At 43.4% G+C, this 20,000-nt stretch overlaps 1 protein-coding gene across 1 annotated transcript in view; it reads right to left on the bottom strand.

Annotated features, from left to right (window-relative positions):
* aatka (apoptosis-associated tyrosine kinase a) overlaps nt 1-20,000 on the bottom strand; it is a gene marked incomplete at both ends in the record, with an annotated part of 52,477 nt that overhangs the window by 31,536 nt on the left and 941 nt on the right. The gene's annotated exons all lie outside the window — the stretch shown is intronic.

The following is a 20,000-nucleotide window of genomic DNA, read 5'->3' as shown; positions in this document are numbered from 1 at the left end:
CAGACAGACAGACAGACAGACAGACAGACAGACAGACAGAGAGTAGATAGAGAGAGAGAGAGAGAGAGAGAGAGAGAGAGAGAGAGAGAGAGAGAGAGAGAGAGAGAGAGAGAGAGAGAGAGAGAGAGATACAGACAGTGAGAGATAGACAGACAGACAGAGAGCAGGAGAGAGGGAGAGAGAGAGAGAGGAGTGAGAGAGAGAGAGAGAGAGAGAGAGAGAGAGAGAGAGAGAGAGAGAGAGAGAGAGAGAGAGAGAGAGAGAGAGAGAGAGAGAGAGAGAGAGAGAGAGAGAGAGAGAGAGAGAGAGGAGTGAGAGTGAGAGATAGACAGACAGACAGAGAGCAGGGAGAGAGGGAGAGAGAGAGGGGGGGCCTAATGGGGGAGGAGGGCGAGTACACATTTACAGAACAATAACAGCATAATGTTGATGCAGTTCACGGGAGTCGACCAGCTGAAAGAGCCAGGATCGTCTAATTTCAAATGTTGTGTTTACATCTGTATTTCAGCGTGCCATAATTAACGTGTTTGTGTGTGTGGGAATGTCTATATCTGTTAATATACGCACACACACACACGCACACACGCATGCACACACGCACAGCCACACACACACACACACACACACACACACACACACACACACACACACACACACACACACACACACACACACACACACACACACACACACACACACACTCCCTTATCTGCCACACATATGTTGTAAGGGATGGAATAGTTACGTCAACACACAACACGAGCATGTGAACACACACACGCATGCACAGCCTTCACCTTGAGCGTGAGACTTGCCGCTTTGTCAAAAGTAACCTTGGCTGAAATGTCAGGTGGAGTGTATATCTTTCCGTCCGCATACGCTGTGCACGTGTATTACATTACAGGCCTGAATGATGTCAGACCCTCTGCCTCGCAGAGGAAGTGTCGGAACAAAGACACTCTCGCAAACAAATAAACGTCATTTTGTCGATTTAATCAAATAGATTATGATATGTCCTTCTGCAAAGTAATGCGATCATGCTCTTTAAGTCTAGATCTCCTGCCTGTGATGGCTAGGGCTGTAATGGCACACAGAAGCCAGGGAGGTTTTTGCGGTCACGGTTCGGTATGAGTTCGGTACAACAGGAAAAAAGCAACAAAAATCAAATACATCAAGTTTCAAGTTCAAGTCTTGTTGTATTTGTCACAGATATAAGGTACATGTACACTACAGTGAAATGCTTGGTTCTGTATGACCGTCCTGGGATTGTGCTTCATACAGTAAAACAGTTAAAGAATAAAGACCAAACACTATACAAAATATACAATATACAAAACTAAAATGTACAACAAAATGCAATATGGTGTAATGTCTAAAAAGTGTTTAAGTGTTTAAAGTGAATGTTAAAGGTGAATGTTTAAAGTGAGTGTGTGCATGTTGGATGTTGTGTGCAATGCGTGTAGAATGGATGAGTTAGTGTTGCATAGAGGCCACATTGAGCAGCCTGATGGCCTGGGATAGAAGCTCCTTTTGAGTCTCTCTGTGTGCCGGCCATGAGGCTCCGGTAGCGCTTGCCTGACAGTACAAAGAGGAGAAAAGAGGCAGTTGTTTGGCTGGCTAGAGCATTTGACTATTCTCTTAGCCTGGGCCCTGCAATGCCTGGCGTGGGAAGTATACCTCCGATGGTGCGTTCGGCTAGGTTTCTTTTCATTCATTTTGAACAGAGAGTAGTGCAGGTTATACTTAGTTCCACCTATAGTGTGCTCACCACTGCACTTTATATTCCTCTATAAACTGGCCATCCTTACACACCCGTCATGAAATACACTGGTTTATGTTCATCTATAAAACTCTCCTTGGTCCTGTCACCCAAACACCTGTGTAGTTTGTTGACATGTGCTGAAAATCACCAAAACACACTCTGTGTAATTGTGACAATCATCATTTCACTCTGCCGTGCCCACAGACTGGAACAATTTACTAAAAAAAGGTTTAAAACTGGACGATGTAATCTCCAAATCAGCTTTCAAGGATACAGTACCATCATGGACATTTCAACTGACACTTGCAACTGTTTCTAAAACTAGCACCTGCATCTGCCTGCCTGCCTGCTGTTTTGTTTTTGTTCTGTTTGTCTTACCATGTTTTAACTTGAACTCTGTATTTGTTTCACCCCCTGCCCGCCCCCCTGTCCCTCAACAGGCTGTGCCTTTTACAAGGTTGCCGTTGGAAATAAGAATCTGTTATTAATGTAACAGTACAGTCCCCCCCCCCTGAGAGAGTTGGTACAGCCTGGCCCTACAGTGTATCAAGCAGTAAACACAACAGTGAACATACACAATGGTTTGTCCCTGTCTGCTTTGGTATATTTGGCCCGGTCTTCTTTGATAAGTAGTTGTTGTCCCGTTTGGTTCTTCCTGGCTCCGGTGATTGGCACATCAGGGTGCTGCTAATGATCTATAATTAGCTATCGAGATCCCAAAATACCGTAGCTAGCTATATCGATAGTTACATTGAAGTTGTACAATGTAAATGGGGGCCGACAGTGGTTCAGGAGGAAGAGCGGTCGTCTGGTGTAGTCGGATAAGGTTCCCGGTTCGATTCCCGCTCCTCCCGATGAGCAGGTCGGCACCTTGCTTGCATGCAGGTCGCCTCCGCCGTCGGTGTGTGAATGTGTGAGTGAAGGGGTCAAAATGTGAGGAACAAAATTGTAAAGCGCTTTGGATAAAAGCTGCTATATAAATGCACCATTTACAATAAGTTACAATAAAGATTATCAGAAGAAGTGAGAGAAAAACTAAACATTTGTATGACTACTGATGTGGCGATTACAAAGGCAGCTGCACCCCAGACCCATGCAGAACCGAGACATGTCGGACCCAACCTGGTCGGGGCCCCTGGGGGAGACACAGACCCGAATGGCATTGTTTTTTCAAAGTTGCCTATTACAAAGAAAACGTTGTGTCTTATCTAATGTGGCAGCCTTCTCCCCTGGTGCTGCCTGACCGTGACGCATATACCGTCCAATCCAAGCCAAGAAAGTTGGTAATAAAAATAAATCCACATTTCCCGTTATTCTTCTTGCCGATTGACGACGCGTGGCTATTCCAGTCGTTATTTCAGCTGAAGTCCACTTGATGTCACGGGTGACATAACGCCGCTGATTCCAAAATGATGCACGACTCGTTCAGAATCAGCTTTGCATTTTTGCATCGTGTTGCATGTAGCATAATAACAGACATATTATAAGATAAACTTGAACAGGAAGGAGGGCTTTGTAGTGTGAATCCAGTGTTTTAGAAGGTGCTCTTTGGATAAAGGGGAGCCAGTTGAAAAAACAAAGAAGTTCCAGGCACTCTTCAAGTATATAAAACGCTTTAATTAGTTGCTTAGTTCATAATAGAACAATTAAAAAACCAACATGTTTCGGCCTCTCTATCGGCCTTCTTCAGGGCAAGAATGGTTTAAATGATCTTTCAAGATTAAATAAAGATTGAATGAATGATGATCACCCTCAATAATGGAATGGTGGCGGCCGGGTGGCGCAGCGGTCTAAGCGTCTGCCGTCTGCCCACCACCACAGAGACAGTGGGATCGAATCCAGCTGTGGTGCTTCCGGGTTGGCCGACCGTCCATACTAACACAATTGGCAGTGTCAGCGGGTGGGAAAGCCGGTGGGGCGGGTCCTGGTCGTTGTAAAACAGCGACTCCTACAGATCGGTCGGGGCGCCTGCACAGCGAGGTCGGATCCTGGGGGAGGTAGTGTGCTCCTTCCACACGTTACACTCTCTCAGTGAGAGTCCGCGCTGCCAGGTGAAAAGAAATGGGGATTGGCTACACATGTGTCGGAGGAAGCATGTGATAGTCTCCGCCCTCCCAGACCGACGGTAGGGGGCAGGGCACGCAATGACCAGGTAGGGGATTGGGAATTGGCATAGCGACTAACATTGGGATGGGAAAAAAACGGAAAAAAAGGGGGAAAAAGAGAAAGTAATAAAATAATAATAATAATAATAATGGAATGGTTCATTTAATTTAATTAAAATATGGTTTCCGGGGGGTTTTCCGTTCTAAACGTTTCCAGGTGTGGGCTTATCGAGAACTCTCTCATTTTCATTAGGAGCGGGACCTTCAGAAGGCCGATAGAGAGGCCGAAACATGTTGGTTTTTTAATTGTTCTATTATGAACTAAGCAACTAATTAAAGCTTTTTTATATATAGTTGATGAAACTTATTTGTGTTTTCATATTATAAGATAACTTCGACTGTTTACCATTTTGAACTATAACGGCAACGATTGATCATTGCCACGGCTGCTATCTTCATCTGTCGCATATATATATATATATATATATATATATATATATATATATATATATATATATATATATATATATATATATATATATATATATATATATATATATATATATATATATATATATGTAGATCGACCTCTGCTCTCTAACCCTTCACCTCCTGACCAGGGTCGCACTCACAGACGTTTATTACGTTTAGTACCTGCTTGTGGCGACAGATGCACTAGGTGCAGAATAACTCAAGGAAACTAGACCGTACTCTCCGTATGGCTGCACGTACCGAGGTGTTGCAGGGTGAATACATGTACCGTTACACTCCTAATAATGACCTTGTTGATTTTACAGTTATGGAATTGATCTATCTCAAGCCACGCCCCCTTTTCTTGATCCTCCAATCACAACGGTTGCTTCCAAACTGTCTTTGTCCAAGGGAAGTGACAGTTGCGATTGGAGGATAAAAAAAAAGAGGGCAGGGCTTGAGAAAGGTCAATTGAAAGCCTGCACATGAGATTGCATTGGCACAGTGGTGTAGTGGTTAACACTGTCGCCTCACAGCTATAGGTCCTGGGTTAGATTCCGGCTTGGGGACCAGGTTGCCGTGTTGCCAGTTACCCAGGTGGGGTATCTCCCGGGCCTTTCTTTGGGGAGTTTGCATGTTCTCCCCCCGTGCTCGCAAGGGTTTCCCCTCCTGATAAGATAAACCCAATGGAACAACATGCACAACAGATCGCTAACGCTGTCGCGTCCCTGACAAAGACGGACAGGAGCACTTGGATTGGTCCCCGGGCGCGGCACACGCTGCAGCCCTTGTCTGCTCCTGGCTGCCCTTGGGGGGGAAGGACAACGGGATGGGAGGTGCAGAGAGACATTTAGTCAGCGACTCAGTGCATGTGTGTGTGTGTGTGTGTGTGTGTGTGTGTGTGTGTGTGTGTGTGTGTGTGTGTGTGTGTGTGTGTGTGTGTGTGTGTGTTCCTGTGGGTCGCCTATCGTGTGTGTTAAATCTGCATGACAAATAAAGATTTCTTCTTCTTCTTGTATTTAACACTAGGCAAACATATTTCCCTCTTCATACTCTCATACATGTCTGTTAATTGGCACATGCTTTTACAGACTATGAATTGGTGTCTGCAGTGAAAAGGGTGCATCAGGTGCATTGGGTCTCATTCCCGAACGGATTTACGACCAAAAATGTCCTCTTTTTTAAGACATATTAGGGCTGGTAGCGCGATTCCCCAAATGTTCCTGAGATCAGATTTGAGCGTGGCTGAGAGCAGATTTAAGAGTGCTGAGGAGCACACTTATGATTGATTGACTAATTGAACATTTTATTAACTTGACAGACTGTGTTCTCATAGTGATTCCTTCATGTTAACGCTACAGGCCTCCTTGGAATTAATTACTTAATCATAATTAAAATAAATATGACAATATTTGTACGATAAGAAATTACGCATTTGATGTCGGAAAAATAAATAATATGGATTAATCTGATCACAGGGCAGCTGGATTAACCATATCTGAAGCAGCTATTTTGGACAAATGTATAATTACTTTAATTACTCAGATATTCAAACACAATTATGCAATTATTGTGAAATTATTGAAAATAATCATTATTTAATGCCTTCTGTGGAATTTGTGTTTCTTATTTGTTACACATCTGTTTTAATAATTAATTATATACATTTGAAAGAATGCAGGTCAACATGCAATATATCCCATTGATTGGTATACAATGGGACAGACCTTTGTTTGATATAGCTATAAACCTGCATTCCTTCGAATATATCATTAATCAATTAAACGTATATCGAAATACACTATATAGCCTATACACCAACACTGAAATGACAGTGGATAAATAAATAAGAACTAAAGCTAATCGCATGGAAATAGACTGCATTAATATTCCATAACAAGTCTTGTGTGCGCCAGTATGGCCTACGTGTCTAATGAACAGTATAGGCTTAATATATTCTAGTTACTTGTTTCATTAGGATTTTGTAGATACTATATATATATGCTCTGCCTCTGCCCTACGTACAGTATAAGTACAGACTGTACCTATACTGTACGTAGGGCAGAGCATATAGTATCTACTAAATCCTAATGCAACAAGTCATTAATGGAATAATAAGCTTATACTGCGTTCATTCATTACGCCGTAGGCATTAATGGAATAATAAGCCTATTGTTAGGGATTGTATGCAACCCCAATTGCACGACACAGACAGGTAATCAGAGTTAGCCAAAACAAGGGCATGATTTATTAATACACAAAAATAGCGGCACTGACCCTTTAAGGGTAAAAAACACCAAAGTCCAGGAACACAAAAAGCAGCACTGTGCCTTTAAAGGGCGACCAAAAAGGTACACAGGAATCCTCTAGAACACGGGCATCTTCCCGACCAGAATGCTGCCGACGGGCAACGCAGCAAACAGGGGATCCAAAGGGAATTGGGTGAGAACACGGGCATCCTCCCGTGGAACAATAGAGAGCGATGACGCGGTCTCACCCCAGGAACGAGGTCCATGAAGAGGGAGTAGGGAAGTAGCTGGCACGACGTCTCACCCCAGAGACGTGGCGGTAGATGGTAGCAAAGTTGAATGGCACGACATCTGCAGTGGGAACATAGGGATCCTCCCGTGGAAGTCTAGAGAGCGAAGACGATGACCCACTCCAGGAAACGGCGATAGGTGGTAGTGTGCAGAGACGACCTGGCAATGAGTGGAAGGCAGTCGGCAGTACTTGTAGTCTCCTGACGAGCTGAATGCCAACCACTCTCAGGTGCGTGAGGTAGAATGTTCGGCACGCCCCCTCGTTGGGAAGCATGCAGTTCTACCCAGCCCACACACCTATACTGCGTTAATTCATTACGCCGTAGGCTACAGTATACTGCGCGCGTGTGTGCGCGCGCGCTGCGGCAGGTCCACGAGCTGTACTATATGATGACAATACATTAATCCAATCTCATTTCGATGGGTCGCGCAAGACTCGCAAGGCACTTCCGCATCCATTTCCACACAGCTGCGTCATTACTTTGCCTTATAAGGAGCTCTGGAGGCGTTGTTTTGTATGCAAATGACCTGAACGGGGACACGCTTTCGCGTTTGAGACATAATGCCATTCCCCAAGCAGATGTCACAGGTGCGACCGTTTGAGCCACTTAAGACATATTACCAGCACGTTGGGGACTCAGAGTGAACTGTCTCAGTCGGTTCCAAGATAAGTCTTCCAAGAGAACTCTTTGGAAAATTTTGGGGAATGAGACCCATTGTCTACTATCAGGTGCATTGTCTACTACAGTGCTTCCCAATCCTCTCCTCGAAGCACCCCAGCCGTTCAATGTATTTGTTAAATTCCACCACCAGCACACCTGATTCAACTTAGCTAGCCCTTTATTAGTTGAATCAGGTGTGCTGGTGGTGGAATTTAACAAATACATTGAATGGCTGGGGTGCCTCGAGGAGAGGTTTGGGAACCACTGATCTACTATCAGGTGCATTGTCTACTATCAGGTGCATTTGTCTACTATCAGGTGCATTGTCTACTATCAGGTGCATTGTCTATTATCAGGTGCATTGTCTATCAGGTGCATTGTCTACTATCAGGTGCATTGGCTACTATCAGGTGCATTGTCTACTATCAGGTGCATTGGCTACTATCAGGTGCATTGTCTACTATCAGGTGCATTGTCTACTATCAGGTGCATTGCCTAATATCAGGTGCATTGGCTACTATCAGGTGCATTGGCTACTATCAGGTGCATTGTCTACTATCAGGTGCATTGTCTACTATCAGGTGCATTGTCTACTATCAGGTGCATTGTCTACTATCAGGTGCATTGTCTACTATCAGGTGCATTGCCTAATATCAGGTGCATTGGCTACTATCAGGTGCATTGTCTACTATCAGGTGCATTGTCTACTATCAGGTGCATTGTCTACTATCAGGTGCATTGGCTACTATCAGGTGCATTGGCTACTATCAGGTGCATTGTCTACTATCAGGTGCATTGTCTACTATCAGGTGCATTGTCTACTATCAGGTGCATTGTCTACTATCAGGTGCATTGTCTACTATCAGGTGCATTGTCTACTATCAGGTGCATAATTGTCTACTATCAGGTGCATTGTCTACTATCAGGTGCATTGTCTACTATCAGGTGCATTGTCTACTATCAGGTGCATTGCCTACTATCAGGTGCATTGTCTACTATCAGGTGCATAATTGTCTACTATCAGGTGCATTGTCTACTATCAGGTGCATTGTCTACTCTCAGGTGCATTGTCTACTATCAGGTGCATTGTCTACTCTCAGGTGCATTGTCTACTATCAGGTGCATTGTCTACTATCAGGTGCATTGTCTACTATCAGGTGCATTGCCTACTATCATTGTCTACTATCAGGTGCATTGTCTACTATCAGGTGCATTGTCTACTATCAGGTGCATAATTGTCTACTATCAGGTGCATTGTCTACTATCAGGTGCATTGTCTACTATCAGGTGCATTGTCTACTATCAGGTGCATTGTCTACTATCAGGTGCATTGCCTACTATCAGGTGCATTGTCTACTATCAGGTGCATTGTCTACTATCAGGTGCATTGCCTACTATCATTGTCTACTATCAGGTGCATTGTCTACTATCAGGTGCATTGTCTACTATCAGGTGCATAATTGTCTACTATCAGGTGCATTGTCTACTATCAGGTGCATTGTCTACTCTCAGGTGCATTGTCTACTATCAGGTGCATTGTCTACTATCAGGTGCATTGTCTACTATCAGGTGCATTGGCTACTATCAGGTGCATTGTCTACTCTCAGGTGCATTGTCTACTATCAGGTGCATTGTCTACTATCAGGTGCATTGTCTACTATCAGGTGCATTGTCTACTATCAGGTGCATTGCCTAATATCAGGTGCATTGCCTAATATCAGGTGCATTGCCTAATATCAGGTGCATTGCCTAATATCAGGTGCATTGCCTAATATCAGGTGCATTGCCTAATATCAGGTGCATTGCCTACTATCAGGTGCATTGCCTAATATCAGGTGCATTGTCTACTATCAGGTGCATTGCCTAATATCAGGTGCATTGTCTACTATCAGGTGCATTGTCTACTATCAGGTGCATTGCCTACTATCAGGTGCATTGTCTACTATCAGGTGCATAATTGTCTACTATCAGGTGCATTGTCTACTATCAGGTGCATTGTCTACTATCAGGTGCATTGTCTACTATCAGGTGCATTGTCTACTATCAGGTGCATTGCCTACTATCATTGTCTACTATCAGGTGCATTGTCTACTATCAGGTGCATTGTCTACTATCAGGTGCATAATTGTCTACTATCAGGTGCATTGTCTACTATCAGGTGCATTGTCTACTATCAGGTGCATTGTCTACTATCAGGTGCATTGTCTACTATCAGGTGCATTGCCTACTATCAGGTGCATTGTCTACTATCAGGTGCATTGTCTACTATCAGGTGCATTGCCTACTATCATTGTCTACTATCAGGTGCATTGTCTACTATCAGGTGCATTGTCTACTATCAGGTGCATAATTGTCTACTATCAGGTGCATTGTCTACTATCAGGTGCATTGTCTACTCTCAGGTGCATTGTCTACTATCAGGTGCATTGTCTACTATCAGGTGCATTGTCTACTATCAGGTGCATTGGCTACTATCAGGTGCATTGTCTACTCTCAGGTGCATTGTCTACTATCAGGTGCATTGTCTACTATCAGGTGCATTGTCTACTATCAGGTGCATTGTCTACTATCAGGTGCATTGTCTACTATCAGGTGCATTGCCTAATATCAGGTGCATTGCCTAATATCAGGTGCATTGCCTAATATCAGGTGCATTGCCTAATATCAGGTGCATTGCCTAATATCAGGTGCATTGCCTAATATCAGGTGCATTGCCTACTATCAGGTGCATTGCCTAATATCAGGTGCATTGTCTACTATCAGGTGCATTGCCTAATATCAGGTGCATTGCCTAATATCGGGCCTCGAGCGAGAAAACAGAGACATAGCCTACTTAAGATTCAGGCTTATTCCCCCAGCCGTGCCCAGGACGTGAGGCCACCGAGATGATGGGTCTGTCATCCTGATCCCCGGTGGCTCCCTGGGCTCCCGCTCCAAGTTAATGACAGTTATCATGGCTCTCTCCAGGCCCCCGTTAGTCCTCTGCCAGCTGCACTCCTCCACCGGATGCATGGCTGGGCGGATGGATGGAGAGTGGGTACAAAGCCCTGCAATTATTTGTCTGCCCGACTCCGTGGCCACGTGCGTACAGCAGCTGCATTTCCGTCCAATTGTCAAGCAAATTTTTAAACAAACCTTTGAAATGTTGCAAAAAGAATACAAATGTCTGTCAGATGGGTTGTGGTGATTACAATATTAAATATTCATTTGTATAATGTCCGCCATTTTTCACCAGATTGCAAGATTTTCTAGACGTTCACAGAAAGGTAAAGAAATATACATTATGTTCAGGTTTGTTCGACCCGTGAGATATAATCATGAAAATAACCTCAGAATCTTTCGCATAGAATATTTTTCAGCAGTTCTGACAGGGGCTGGTGTGTGAGCTGGGTAGTGTAGTTTTATGAAATTTCTATGTTCAACGAAAACCCTGGGTCTCCACTTTCTTAGGACTAAAACGACTTGATGACGGCATCATTTCCTTCCGTCGAAATCATCCGGTTTTCCGATTGAATGCGCCGAGATATTTATAAACTCGCTAATTATTCGCTAATAACACTTAAAATCATCGTTGACTGCTGTTTTGATAGGGTTAGGGTCTTTACTCTTGGCTACATTTGAAAAAGAAACGCAACATTAATAATAAATACGGACTGTATTGATCTATTTATGTTATGTTATTGTTGGTCCGGTACCGGACCGATCAGGGCTTAAGGGGATATCCACACATGACTGTACATAACTGCATATAAATCCTTTTTTTTTTTGATCAACTTTTTCTCCCATTTTCTATTTTTCTCCCATCCCAATTTCGTATCGTCCAATTCTACCCTCCCCTGTCTCGAACGCTGTTAGGCCACGCCTCCCACAAACCGGCTGTAATGTGGACGAAGCCTTGCATCACGTGTCCCCTCCGGTACTCGAGGAGGCAGCAGTCGCATCTTTTCACCTGCACAGCGCGATCTCTCAGCGTCGGGGGTCTGCGTTTGGAGGTCACGCCGCCCCCGTCGCTTCCTGATTCTGCTGCGCAGGCGCACCAACCGACCTGTAGGAGTCGCTGTCCACAACGTCCGATCCCCACCCATCAGCTTCCCACCCCCTAATACTGCCAATTGTATTATTATGAATGACCAGCCAAGCTGATAGCAATGCGGAGAGCTGGGCTCAAACCCAGCGTCTCCTGCATTGGTGGTGAGCGCCTTGCCCACTGCACCACCTAGCCGCCCGCATATAAATCCCTTTTATACTATATATATATACATCTATCCCTTACCTACTCTTACTAGTTACTAGCTGCTGACCCGAATGCAAATGAAAAGCTTAGGTTTGGGACATGCTGCCAAGCGTGGTGGTGTTACGGTTGGGTAGGTGTGTTGGACCCAGGTGCAGTGCAGAACAGAGGAGACGGGATGCAGGAGTTGATTTACACATATAAAGCAATGCTCCTTTATTTTGAGCAGCGAGTGGCACGTGGATACCGTAGCAAGCAAAAGGGGAGAAAGATCAGTCTCCACAAACCGCGACGGTGAGTCGAATACATGAAACGATAACATAAACACAAAAACAGGGGGAAATAAAGGGGAGAAAGCAAGTCTCCAAAACGGGATAAGCTAAATAATAAACTCGGCGAACTCTCGCATCAAGATACACTTTCAAATAACGAATTCACACGGCAAACAAAACAAATGGCGAACGGACTTATTCCCCATGGCAGGAGCGATACGTCTTTACTCACAAAGGCATTACTCGCGGATAGTCTGGCGATCGACTCACGGTGTCAGTGGTGACACGGAAGAGCATATAAAGCCACCCTAACTAGACACACCAGGTGCCAATGAATGCAATCAGGACAGATAGACAGGACCATTACCACCAGGTAACGCTAGGGCTTTGTTCCCTGAGGAGAGCAAAACCCCAAACGTTACAGGCGGTCTCTGAACCACAGTGGCTCGCACACGTGATGCTGTCTACACAGACTCCGCTGTGTGTTGTCCACCACGTAGATAACCTTGCAAGTAAACTGCGACAGAAGGTTGGCTTTTTGTACAGAAACAAAAGGAGGGTCGTTAAAGCAATTTCGTTTAGTCTGTTGTGGATTATGCAAACGTAGTTTTTATAGACATGCTGCTGCTTCCACTCTAAAGCCTCTGGACCCTGTATATCATGCTGCCCTTAGATTTATCACTGGTGACAGTTATGGTTCCATTATTGTATCCTGTATGATAAGGTCGGTGGTCCTCTCTGGCAGAGAGAGAGACGTGACTTGCACTGGCATCTGTTTCTGCATAAATTATTGGTGATCTTCCACCCTACATCAGTTCATTACTGGACTGGAACTATGCTTTAGGACTTATGCTTTCACCACACAGTTTGCACTGAATTAGGAAAATCTGCTTTTAGCTTTTGTGCCCCCGACACGTGGAATGTTTTGCAAAGCACCGTAATTAAAACTCAATACTTTAGTATCCATTTGTCAGTTTAAAGCTATAATAGCCAACCATTTCACCTCAGTCTGTAGTTGTTAAAATAATTGTAATTGTTTTATTGTTTTTGTACTTCGACACCATTGTAAATGAGAGCCTGCTCTCAATTATCTTTCAAGATTAAATAAAGATCGAGGGCGGCCGAGTGGCGCAGTGGGCAAGGCGCTCGCCACTAACGCAGGAGATGCTGGTATCGAGCCCAGCTCTCGGCGTTGCTACCGGCTTGGCCGGTCGTTCATACTACCACAATTGGCAGTGGTAGAGGGTGGGAAAGCCGGTGGGTGGGGATTGGACGTTGTGGACAGCGACTCCTACAGGTCGGTTGGTGCGCCTGTACAGCAGAATCAGGAAGTATCGGGGGCAGCGTGAGCCTCCCACGCGTTACTCCTCGCCGCTGAGAGATCGCGCTGTTCAGGTGAAAAGATGCGACAGCTGCCTCCTCGTGTACCGGAGGGGACACGTGATGCAAGGCTTGGTCCTCACTGCAGCCGACCAGTGGGAGGCATCGTCTAGCAACGTTCAAGATTGAAGGGAGAATTGGCGAGGCAAAATTGGGATGGGAGAAAAATAGAAAATAAGGAGAAAAAGCAGATAAAAAAAAAAGATTAAATAAAGATCGAATGAATGAATGATGACGGCCCTCAATAATAGATTAAAAATAAAAAAAAAGTATTTGGTTTCCGTGGGGTTTTCCGTTCTAAAGGTTTCCAGGAGTGGGCTAATCGAGAACTCTCTAATTTTCATTAGGAGCGGGACCTTCATTTTACATTAATTTACAAACCATACCCGGAACTGTATGTTCTGGATTCAAGTCTTTCCATTTCTCATATCTTTATAAAAATGTGTTCTGTGGGTCATGGAGCTCACTGTGACTTTCTACCTCCACATCGTCCATTGTTGACAATCCAAAAAGTGGAAAAAAGTAAAGAAAACGCACAGAAAATTAGAGGCCCAACGTACGAGCCGCTGCAGCCCAGCGGAGGTGCACCGCTCAGGGGCCATTCCAGCCTGGCGCCACAGGGTGCTGGTGCCCGGTCCACTGGTCCAGGCTCAGGACCGCAACCATCCTCCCTCACAAACCTCACTGCGTCCGGGCTGTTTTAATCTCCAGGCTAGGTCTATTCTATCTATCAAAATAATAATATCTATAATGCAATTCGTAAAATGAAATCGGTCAATTTGAAATGCTACCAAATAAACAATTGTCATCAAATTTGATCATGTTTGATCAAATGATTGTTTCATACATTATTGTACATGGTATCATACAGAGTTATATGGGCTATAGGCAGGTATATAAGTAGGTATATAGAAGGTAGATATGTACGTATATGTATATATATTTATATTTATATATACATATATATGCAGTAAATATAAATGTATATATACACAGTATATACAGCATTATTGTATATGCTATCATGCAGAGTTGTATGGCTTATATGCAGGTGTATTATGTAGGTATATAGGAGGATTATATGCAGGTACTGTATATTCAGACAGATATGGATATATACTGTATATATAAATGTGTATATACGCAGCACTATTGTACATGCCATCATACAGTTACCTGGATACCTACTATTGCACTACTAATCCACTACAGACATACACACAGACACACACACACAAACACATCATGCAAAGTCAAGGCTTGTATATGGTCTAGCCCCACCACCTCTCTCACAGTTCTTAACAGAAAGCAGCAGGTTCACCAGAACAGTGCTAGAGGGAAATGTCACCGTCCCAGGGAGAAAAAGCGCATTTAGCAACTCAGCCTTCTTCTCGATCAGAGCTGCAGAGTTCTGGAACACCATCCCATCACACATCCGCACTACTAATACACTCAGGTCCTTCACACACACACACACTCAAATCATGGTTGTTACAAAATCACAGGTCTGTGACCATGACCATTAGCAAGTCACGTCGCAGCCCAGCTGCCCAGCCCCCGTATGCTTGCCTACTAGCCTGACTGTCCTTATTGTGATTATGTGATTTATGTGATTTATGATTATGTATATGTGTGCCTGCCATATGTGTGCCTGCCTATACGGTGTGTTTATACATGTATAGCTTTGATTTGTCCCTGTACACGGTTGTTTATAGATGCACGAATGCCTAGAATATGTTTTAATTAAACTGTTTTTATATTAGCTTTAATGTCCTTCTATTTTTTCTGTTTCTTTTCTGGCTTAAACATCTAGCCCAGGGACTACAACTGAAAACTAGCAACCCTGCTAATGTTGGCATATTTACAGTTTTTTTTATTTGTATTCATTTATAAATGTATAAATGGTTGATTGATGTGCACACTGTCCCTGATCAAATAAACGAGAGTATAAGGTGTGCAGACTGGAGCTCAGGCAGCAGCCACTGGTCTCCATGATGTCCTTCTGAATGTCATATATCAGCCCCATGACTCCTGCTAAATGTCATCGGACCCCAGCTGGCTCTCCCTGTGTGCGTAGTGTGTGTGTGTGTGTGTGTGTGTGTGTGTGTGTGTGTGTGTGTGTGTGTGTGTGTGTGTGTGTGTGTGTGTGTGTGTGTGTGTGTGTGTGTGTGTGTGCGAGTGTGTGTGTGTGTGTGTGTGTGTGTGTGTGTGTGTGTGTGTGTGTGTGTGTGTGTGTGTGTGTGTGTGTGTGTGTGTGTGTGTGTGTGTGTGTGTGTGCGCGTGTGCGTGTGCGTGTGTGTGTGTGTGTGTGTGTGTGTTTGTGAGGTGGAGACAATGTTGTTCCTCTGTCATAGGGCTGTCATGGGGATGTCATAGGGCTGTCATAGGGATGTCATAGGGATGTCATAGGGATGTCATAGGGATGTCATAGGGATGTCATGGGGCTGTCATGGTGCTGTCATAGGGATGTCATAGGGATGTCATAGGGATGTCATGGTGCTGTCATAGGGATGTCATAGGGATGTCATAGGGATGTCATGGGGCTGTCATGGTGCTGTCATAGGGCTGTCATAGGGCTGTCATAGGGATGTCATAGGGATGTCATAGGGATGTCATAGGGATGGCATGGGGCTGTCATGGTGCTGTCATAGGGCTGTCATAGGGATGTCATAGGGCTGTCATAGGGCTGTCATAGGGCTGTCATAGGGCTGTCATAGGGATGTCATAGGGATGTCATAGGGATGTCATAGGGCTGTCATGGTGCTGTCATAGGGATGTCATAGGGATGTCATAGGGATGTCATAGGGATGTCATAGGGCTGTCATGGTGCTGTCATGGTGCTGTCATGGTGCTGTCATAGGGCTGTCATAGGGATGTCATAGGGCTGTCATATATACTAATATGTCTATACTACTATGGACTCAAGACTGTAGCACTCAAGTTCGACTGTTTGACGAACAATGTTACTGACCCTTCGCTGCTGACTTGTTGTACAGAACTTGCCTTGGATAAAGGCGTCAAGCTAAATGACTGAATGTACATTTAAAATGTAAAAGCCCTCTTAAAGCAATGCTGCATCATGGTAGCTAATGGGGATTCAAATAAATCTCGCTCAAAGAAATGTATTTTTGTTGTGGTTGTTGCAGTTTTCTCTTGTCCGCCATGCTTAAACAAGGTGCAGTTACCCCTCATGGCCACAGTGTGCCAATCTTTCAGTGTCGCTGTGGAAAAAGTGGAAAAAAATCAATAAGGAAGATACAATGTTTCTGCAGGACAACACTGCTATGAGTTGTACCCTTCCTGATGACTTGTCGCACACAACTTGTAAGTCGCTTTGGATAAAGGCGTCAGCTAAATGACTAAATGTAAATGATACGGGGTACAGACAAATATTGTGATGGATCATGGCCTATGTGGGTTTGGCTTTAGTTTATTTCTGCATGCTATGGATGTATTTTGGGTTTTCTCTGGTGAGCTGTCAATCACTAGACACCAGTTAATTGCCATGTGGCAGGTGTGTGGGCTTTATTGCCACCTGATTGAGAGCCTTTTAATTAAGTAAGCTTGGTTTCCTGTGTTCAGATGCTTCACGTTTGCCCTCAATAGTAGAGGAGTGTCTCGGACTGTTTCTAGGGTTTTCTCTTCCTGTAGTGCTTTTGGGTTCCTGGTTCTTTTCAACTGCAAGCAGTGGTGGTTATCTTGGGGTTTCCCCTCCATTTCTTTTATTCTGATGTTTTGTGTTTTCTATAGCTTATATTTGTATTTATTTCAGTGTTTTGACCCCATTATCTCATGGCTCTGCAATACCAGTGGCTGTATGCGCGTGTGTCCTACCCCCCCCCCCCATCCTGACAAATATACCATATCATTTTCTACATGCACATGTTGCTATTTTGAGGCCTTGTTTGAGGTTATTGTGAAGCCAGGCGCATATTGTCATCAATATCGTAATCTTTATTTATTTGTTGTTTTTTTCAGTTGCAGGTGAAATACACTAACATGAGCGATTTTGCCCAAAATACATCATAGGCTATAAATACTATATATATCATATCTGTCTTGGTGTTGCTGGTATAACAGTATTTGACCATACTTAGTTTTTTTTTTTTTTTTTTTTTATTAGTATTTAGTTTTCCAGCACAGATTACAACGTGATATTTAATTTAATTTCAAACCTTTATTTAACTTAATATGCGGGCAGAAAAGTGGCCATTTTTGTTTTCGTTTTTGAGGACTGCATACCTTTTTTGCAAACCAAAATACTATACTTTATACTTATAGCACATACATAAGCCTGGTCTCTTTTGAAAGATAACATTCTGAAGTTTAGGATACAATAAAGAAAGATCACTTTTAGTGCTAATGGAATAGAGTAACATAGGTCTGAACTTGAGTTTTCTGTAGTAGTTCGTAGTCCAGAAGTAGTATTTCCCCAGAAATTCGTATGGCTTAAAAAACTCCCGAGATCCATAGCCTGATGCCTTATGTAGTACATGTCCAAATTTCATAAAGATCCATTCAGAAATGAGTGATTAGGAGTTATTTTGGTAAACTGTGTACAAAAGAAAAGCTCAGTTTTCTCATAGACTTCAATTCATTCTGCGTTTTTTCTCTTCCTGTTTTCGCTTGTGACTTTTTCACCTAGATCCCTGATTCGTACATAACCAGCTGGGGTATCATTGGAAAGCCACACTCATTGGCTACAACCCTGTCCAATAACTTTTGAGATCGCCAAATGATTGACGGAACTAGAGCCCCATGAGTCGGGAGTAGTATTTGTGCAATATCGTGTACTTTGCGCAAGCCACAAATATTGGCATGTAACTCGAGAAGCGCTGAACGGATTTTGTAACCTGAAAGGGCTCTCGACAGGCAACAAATGGGGCTTTAATTCTATATATATATTGTATTAAAAAATATGCACACGCGATCCACTAGAGGTCGCCAAAGTGCCGGTTGGCAAATCGTCCTCAAAAGGGCCCACATGTGGGCCCTTGCAGCTTAGGCAACTGAGGTTTCCCTCATTTACAGTCACGTCGAGTGTACATACAGAAATAAGCAAGAAAAAGGCGGATCAAATCACACGGCATATAAAATCATGACAATAAGTCAACTAGGCGAGGCAAAAGTAACGATAACAAATCAACTAAAAGACATACTTGATTGACAAAGGTTGGAGATCAAGGTTTTAAACTCTGAGGGGAGAATCTCCAGCTTTAAGGACCGTTGGAGTTCATTCCATGAGCTAGAGGGGCATCATAACTAAATGCAGATGTATCCTGTTCAAAGCAAACTGGACCTTAAGGACCAGCCAGCCACTAGAAAGGGTTCCATAGGTTCCAAAAGTCCATTCCAATAATGATGTAGTATAAGGAGGTACCAATGAGGACCTTAAACATTTACATTACATTTATGCATGTCTTTATAGTGTAGGTTAATACATTTGGCTCCATTTCATTTAAAATTGTTTTATTTTTTAATATTGCTGCAACGAAGAACGTTTTGATTAACTTAAAAATATATACGTATACAAAAATATTATATATATAATGTATTTTTAATTGTATATGTACAATATATATATCGTGGAGACTGTATAGTAGAATTCTGTGCCTCTGCTTGGATTCAGGACGGTCTACCTTTAGAATGCTGTATACCTTCCAGCTACTCTGTGTTTCAAGAGGCAATATGGATCGCCTGTGGAATCAAATGAAGTGTTTGTGTGCACACGTATGTTCCTCTGACGTATAGTTGTGGGTTTGGTTACAACTATACATTACAGTTTTTGTGTGTGTGTGTGTGTGTGTGTGTGTGTGTGTGTGTGTGTGTGTGTGTGTGTGTGTGTGTGTGTGTGTGTGTGTGTGTGTGTGTGTGTGTGTGTGTGTGTGTGTGTGTGCGCGCAGCGCGCGTGCATGAGATAGAGAGAGTATCCTGTACTGTATATATATCTCACACACAGAGGGCGCTCTGTCCAAGGAGGTTCATAATTATGTTCATAATATAAATATCAAATATCAACTGGTCATTCCACACAGTGCATCCAACTCTTCGTCAGAGTCTCCCTCCAAAATGGTTCATCTACACATGGGATTGGACAATCATCTTGATTTTAATAATGTCTATCTAATAATCCTTGGTGGGGTGGGGTAGGGATGTTCGATATTGTCCAACTCTTAATTTCCGATACCGATATCAACCGATACCGATATATGCAGGGTCCCCCCCCCCCCCCCAAAAAAAACAGAATAATTTCAGGTAATTAACATTACATATCTCTTGTCGTGGAATTAACACAACATTATGCATACTTAATACATTTATTGATTGATGAATAAAATAAGAATTTATTTGTACTTGCTTGCCTGTGTAAATAAAGGTTAAATAAATGTAAAACAAAAAAAACAAAAAACAAATACATTTTTTTTTGCAAACCGATACCAATATTTTCCGATATTACATTTTAACGCCCGGCAGATAATATCGGACATCCCTAGGGTGGGGTGTTCCAGATAACCGACTGCTCTCTCTCCCCTGGAGATGCTGCATGGTGCTGCATCACCTCCCAGTAGGAATGATG

This window comes from Notolepis coatsorum (assembly GCF_963971535.1).
Source record: "Notolepis coatsorum genome assembly, chromosome: 14".
Taxonomy (NCBI): domain Eukaryota; kingdom Metazoa; phylum Chordata; class Actinopteri; order Aulopiformes; family Paralepididae; genus Notolepis; species Notolepis coatsorum.
This window is presented reverse-complemented; position numbering and strand designations above follow the sequence as displayed.